General features: G+C 33.1%; 1 long non-coding RNA gene across 1 annotated transcript in view; it reads right to left on the bottom strand.

Moving 5' to 3' along the window:
- The window catches only part of LOC112515385, a 5,995-nt gene extending 3,421 nt beyond the window's left edge, over window positions 1-2,574 (bottom strand). Inside the window, exons 1-2 of the long non-coding RNA XR_003069519.1 lie at window positions 2,068-2,574; window positions 469-539 (exon numbers count right to left, since the gene is read on the bottom strand). This is a non-coding gene — a long non-coding RNA (uncharacterized LOC112515385). The remainder of the gene's footprint in view (window positions 1-468; window positions 540-2,067) is intronic.
- Between the last annotated feature and the right edge of the window lie 3,574 nt (window positions 2,575-6,148).

Here is a 6,148-nt window from a genome sequence, read left to right as displayed (position 1 = left end):
GATGGAAAGCTAAGACACAGTTCTACAACTTTGATGTTTTGAGTTTTCTCAAAATCAAGCTTCTGGTATGTCAAAAATTATGTTGAACTCAAGTGATAGCTGCTGGACAGTAGCTGAGAAAAGCGCTTGTTTGACTTTCAAAACTCAACTCTGAGCTTAAGGCTAATTCAATCATTCTCTAATCTTGAAGGACCATTAACTGTTCTTAGTGGATGTTTTTTTTATGATTCTAAAGAGATCTATTTATAAATGCATTCTTCAGTGGCATGCCTTTGAGTCCGAAAGGACTGTTGTATTTGACTTCATTATTGAGAACATCAACAATGCTCTTAAGGTAATTAGTTCACATTGAGCTAGTTATATCTCTTTTAACATGCTTCTTTTTTCTCAGATAAGAGGGCGTTACTATACAGTTGGAATTCGAGTCAGTTAAGCAATTGACTATGTGGTTCTTTGAAATTGCATTACCTGAATAATTGTTTCCTTCAACTGTGAGTCGAAATCAACCACCAATAGTAGCAAGCCAGGAAATTCTTGAACTGCAAACAAAGTCAACAGAATCTCATATAAATAAAAACTTTTCTAACAAAAATCATTCAAAGACAAAACATGAATGACATTCATCTAAAATACAAATAGATAAATATATACACATGTATATATGTGTGAATGAAATATATTTTGACGTTACATAACCAAGTTGTTAATGATTTAATAATCAGGCCCATCCATACATTATCAAAAAGCTGGTTGACCTCGTAGGAATTACATCCATCATGGAGGTGTATTCTCGAACTTCCCTATTCTTACCCCTGAATCTGTATCCCTTCAAATTAGTATTTTTTTGAACAGGTGCTGATTGGTCTGATTGGTGCTGACGAACATCTTTACACCAGTTATGCAGACCCAACGCAGTGGTTAGAAGATATTGATGTATTAGAGATGATTGTATTAAAAATTTCAATTTTATCTAAGTGGTTTAAGTCATGAATGTAAATATGTTCTGTTTTCCATATTCATATTCAACTCAAAGATTTATTCATGTTTGTAGACATAAGGTTAAAGAAAGGTTGGTTCATATGGAGTCAACCTATTAATCGTTGGATATGAAGATTTTGTTTAGTTTTGGTTCAAATAGATGTTGTACAAGACATTGACCAAAATACCAAAATTCAAGGCTGAAATTGTTTGCAACACAACCAAGATTCTGCTATAAATCATGGCAGGAACTATTTGCATTAACCAAAAAGTACCAAAATTCATCAACAAATAGTATCATTTTAACATTAACCAAAAATACCAAGGGTGAATGAAACCTACTGTTGCATTCTCAGGACTTTGTTGCTCTTGTTTCTATAAACAAGATTCACCTCATCCAAAATATGTTCTGTTTTCCATATTCATATTCAACTCAAAGATTTATTCATGTTTGTAGAAATAAGAGCATCATCTAAAAGAACTTCCCAGCATTTCCAAACAAAGAAGAAAGATGGTGTTATGATGTAAAATTGAAAATAGGACAGAAGCCTTCTCCATCTCTACTGCCAGTTATCCGTTGTTCCTTTTTTTGGTTTTTCCATTCAACAAAATAAATTTAAACTAATTAATTATAACTTTTTATCTTCATTAGCCACCCCTCTGGATAAAACTAACAACTCGGTAAGATGCAAACCCAGAAAGCATGCATAGAATTATAAAAGATAAAGACAACAACTCAAATCTATGGAATGGAGGTAGTACCGAATCAAATCTAGAACATTAACTTTTCGATGAAAAATTCTATAATCCAAAAACAACCAAATTAATGCGTGATTGACTGATTGTTACACAATGTACCAACCCTTTTATTTATGTTTAATCAACTTAGTGACATATATGTTTACCACAATAAGTTGTTAATAACTAGGAGTTGTCATCTTTTGGCTTTATTGATGGAAGAGCTTGATCAGGAAGTCGCAGCATTGCATTCTTTCAAATCACAATCCTCAAGGCTATCAGCTCTTTACAGAAGTCATTAATTTCGACATCGTAAGAAACATAAAAAAGATCAAATAAGAAACTTCGTACCTCAAAATCTGTATACTGATAGTAGCAAATTCTCGAACTGCAAATAAAGTCAACATAAATCAAAATCTCTTATAATCTGTTTGAAGCGATAACCCAAATCGATCCTTATATTAGGGATGGCGAGAAAGTCGAATTGGGTTTAGGGATAAGATAGAAATCAAAATCAAAATCTATCTCATAATCTGTTTGAAGCGATAACCCAAATCGATTTCATCAAAATATCTAATCATGGGTTTGAAAATCGATTAGGGATTGGGTTTAGATTAGGGATGCGATAAAATTAGGAATTTGTTTTAGGGATGCGATAAGAGGGATTGGTTTTTAGGGATATGGCTTTAAAGATTGTACTATATGCTTAAAAGATTGTTTTTAAGAGTTTCAGTCAAATGCTTTATAAGATAGTATAGATTTTATTAAGAAAAACTATTTCATTATAATTTAATAAATTAATCAAAATATTTAAACAACTATTTAACAGTAAATTAGACATTTTAGTTGTTTTATTCTCTTGGATTATATTTTACCAAACGCTCAAATGTTACCTAATAAATAAAATAAGACACCAAACTTACCCTAAAAGGAGGTGGTCAAAGGAACTAAACATGTAATTTAGTCAAAATGTTGGACTTGTTCAAACATTTCTATTCTCTGGTTGATAAAGAAGACGTTGACTTTGTCATACCGGAGGTCTTCCTCCTCGGTTCTCACCACGCTTCCTTTGCTGGTTTACCTCTCTATATATGAATTCACCATCTGAGTTTCAATATCAACACCCATCTGCATCTCCAATATGAATTCACATCCTTCTTCCTTGGTATCCACCGCCGTAAAGACCTCCGATCAGAAACACCTCCATCTAGACGGCCATACCTCCGGTCAAGCAGCTCCAGCATACGAGGATTCCGGCCACGTGCCCCAAGCAAACTCGCTTAATCAGTTTCAACATGAGACTCTCGATCGTGAATTAGGTCATGTTTATTGGTATGATGATGGTGGTCAACCACCATCTCTTTCAGATATGAGACCAGTCCTCGTTTCTCTACCTTCCGGCGGTGGCAATCCGATGTCAACGGGTTGTCAACCACCGTCGCTGAACGATGTAGATAGACGTGCATCATCTCAGACGGGGGCATCGTTGACTGGCAACCGGCTGATGGTTGATGAACTGGAATTAGCCGGGATGAGTTTGGTCGGAAATAAGTTCAGGGACATGTATCCGATGGCATACCGCAAGAAGAATGATGAAAAGAATGAATGATTTGTGGAAATTTTAAACTTTGAATTGGTTTCTTGTGAACTTGAGATTTCATGATTAAATAAACCATTTTCGTTTGTGTTTTTTCCCCATTTAAAATTACATTTTTCCATCATCATCACCACCATAGAACAAACAAACCAATAACTTAAAGCTAAGAACTGTGTGAGAAAACATCTGTCTCACAAAAAGAGTTAAAGATAAAGAAGATAAAAAAGAGATTTGGATCATTGATTACCTTTAATTTCAAACTTACCCGTGAATCATGTTTGATACAGAGAATGATCTGATGCATCTCGGTGCATCTCATCCCATAGACCGACCCATGAATTTTTTCAAAAGGTGGCACCATTTGACTATAAGAAAAAAATATAGGGAATTTTTTTTCAAAGAGTGGCACCGTTTGACTATAAGAAAAAAATATACATAAATTTTTTTCAAACGGTGACACCATTTGACTAAGAAAATGACACTAACAAGATTTGAACTTGGGTCTAGGATGGAATAAAAACTTTGCAAACCAACTCTATCAAATAAAACTTGTTCTCATTGTAATTTAAAATACATACGGTGGCACACAACAAATTAATACGATTGCACATTTCACAAACATAAAGATTTTTACCCTTCGACGGATGAATAATACGTAGGCACATGCTACCATATGCACCACTATAAGTCCGTCCATGTCTCATCCTAACGTGCATCCAAAGATGGAGTTCCCCTTCTAACGTTTCTTATCTTAACTCTTTTTCTTATTGGAACTCAACTTGTAACTTAAATAAATGGATTCAGTGAAAGCCTCTATGTCTAACTGAGTTGGCAAAGGATGAGATTACTTTATCCAAATACAAGACAGATTGTGACATCCGTCATTTTTGGGCGTCACGTTAGCACCTTATAGAATTTTTAAAATTAAGAATTATATTAGGATCTAGTCATATTGATTAGAATTCATCTGACTTAGTTCCCAAAATATAGTTTAGAAAATCCTATTTCGATGGGTAACTGATAAAGTTAACTTATGTAATGTCAAATTCATTAAAATTCTTCAAACAAAATAAAGTTGATATTATAAAAGTCCAAATTAAATTATAAAAAGTTTTATTTAAATGTCCAAATAATTTTACAAAAATTTGGAATTTTGACCTAATACTGATATTTTATCAGTATTTGACAATTATATTTATGTTTTACTTTAAATGGGCCTTATTTTTAAAAAAAATTAAAAATAAACAAGTATGGACTTGGGCTCTAATAAGGCCAGCCCATTTCCTTTCTTTAAACTCACATATAAATACCCCACATTCTTTGAAAACTCTCATTTTTCATCCTCATTTTGCATAAATCTTTTATCTCCCTAACCTCTCTCTCTCTAAACCATACCCCTCCAGCCGATTTTATCTTCAAGCATCATTAAAAATCTGTCAATCTTGAAGAATATTCAAGATTTCAAGCAAAAGGTAATAGACTAGTTATCTTACCTTTGTATAATAACAAAGATTCTCATTTTCTACACCTACTTCTTGTTTTTGTAATTAAATATTCTGGAGAATTCAAAAGGGGGATTATACATTAAAGACATGAAAATGTCTTCAAAATGATGATAATCTATGATCCACGAACTTAGAACTCTAAGAAAATAGGATAAAACCACATTGCATGTGGAATTTAATCATTAAAAGATATATTTTGAAAACTGACAGATTCTGTTAGCACTTGTGTCGACTGTATCTTTCAAAATAAAAGTCCAAATGTTCTTATTTTTCTTCTAAAACATACTTTAATGAGTTATCTTTCTAATGCAACTGGTATCACTAAAAAATATTACGTTTTGAACCTTCAAGTTCTTGATACAAGATTATGGTGCAAAAAGAGCAATGCTGACAGAATCTTGCATGCATTTTAAAACGGTTATATCTTCTTCAAAACTCAATAAAAATGGGTGATTCTTTTTCTGGAAGTTAGCATTATGTGTTAGCTTTAAAATAAATTTAAAATCACTGAATAATGATGAGTTAGGGCCCCCAAATGACCGTCACTCGAAGAGTGTGTAATCTGTCTTGGGGACTGTGTCACTCAAAGTTGTAGGGTATTAATGAGTGCCTTAAACCCATCCAAAATTCTTGATATTCGGGAAACATCTGTTTAACTCATTTCTATTGATGATATAAAAATTTGGACTCAAAAAGAGTTATGGAAGGTTCCTTTTGACAGTGATTTGTGAGACCAAAAATTCCAGATTTAGAATTTATTTTATGTCCAAGTGTTTCTTCATATGTTGAAGACTTGGGTATAAAATATTGGACTATTTCAAAGAGCAAATGATATTAGTATCAACTTTAAACCATGAAAACTCAATGGCATTACATAAGACATACTTAACTTTATCTTTACCAAGAACCTATAGGTGATCTAATTTCTGGATGTTGGACTGTTTAGGAAAGTCTAGGTTGGACGATTAGAGCTTCAAGCATTGTTAAGCTCTTGGATATTCAAAACAGCAAACTAGTGAGTATTCACGGCCCCACTTTTAATGTTTTTTGTTTATTTAAACTGGGGGAAAAACATGAAGTTATGCAAACTATACTGTTTATTAATAAAACTGTTGGACTAAAAAACTGTTTAGTCAAGATTTGTTTATGTCATGAAATATTGACTATTTCGCACTATGATATAAATGATAAATTGATGTACTTGAGAGTATATTTCCAAATAAAGTCCTCGTCCATAAACGCTACTTGTTAACTCGGGCATGTCCCCGAGCCGTGGTATTTGTGGATAGCCGCTATTGTGTTGACAGTCCCACCCAGAAAGGGTGCACAT

The sequence above is a fragment of the Cynara cardunculus genome (assembly GCF_001531365.2).
Source record: "Cynara cardunculus var. scolymus isolate 2C chromosome LG 7, CcrdV1, whole genome shotgun sequence".
Classification (NCBI taxonomy): Eukaryota; Viridiplantae; Streptophyta; class Magnoliopsida; order Asterales; family Asteraceae; genus Cynara; species Cynara cardunculus.
This window is presented reverse-complemented; position numbering and strand designations above follow the sequence as displayed.